At 43.5% G+C, this 616-nt stretch overlaps 1 protein-coding gene across 4 annotated transcripts in view; it reads right to left on the bottom strand.

Annotated features, from left to right (window-relative positions):
* The window catches only part of LOC119586422, a 37,691-nt gene that overhangs the window by 30,547 nt on the left and 6,528 nt on the right, over positions 1 to 616 (bottom strand). The gene's annotated exons all lie outside the window — the stretch shown is intronic.

Here is a 616-nt window from a genome sequence, read left to right as displayed (position 1 = left end):
GCAGAAATTAGTTTCAAACGAAGACTGGAAAGATATAAAGCCAATGGCTTGAGCAACACTACCGTGATGCCCGTATTTTAAAATATTGCTGTGCACGTTTCCCGAAGTAGCAAGAGTGTAACGAAACCAGGGCATATCCTGTTTGTCTGGCACAGTGCAAATATACAGTGGTCTATGCTCGTGCATTCAAGCATGCGAAATGTTATGGACGCAGGGAAATGCAGGGTTGACTAGTCATATATGACTCGTCAAAATACTATCTTAAACCGGAAATGCGACACCCTGAAGTATGACAACATCATTCAGAGGGATGTTTGCGTGTGTCTGGGAGTATTTGGCAGGCTGCAAATTAAAACTAGAGGCAAAGATTGTGGAAAATTCCATCAAGGGTTCTAGGTTGATCGGAACAAGCATCTGTGCTTTGATAACGGTCATGATGCAGGTGACGGTACACTCCTGGGTCTTTACCTGCATTTAAAAGCAATTATCTGTCGTCGAAAGGTAGCCTCTTTTAAACAAATAACAAGTCTTCAAGGTCAACAAATTTCACCGAATGGTTCCCAGAACGTGGAGGAGGTGACGTCATTCCTCCCACGGAAGGGAATAACGTCATTGG

The sequence above is a fragment of the Penaeus monodon genome, chromosome 21 (genome assembly GCF_015228065.2).
Source record: "Penaeus monodon isolate SGIC_2016 chromosome 21, NSTDA_Pmon_1, whole genome shotgun sequence".
NCBI classification, from domain to species: Eukaryota; Metazoa; Arthropoda; class Malacostraca; order Decapoda; family Penaeidae; genus Penaeus; species Penaeus monodon.
This window is presented reverse-complemented; position numbering and strand designations above follow the sequence as displayed.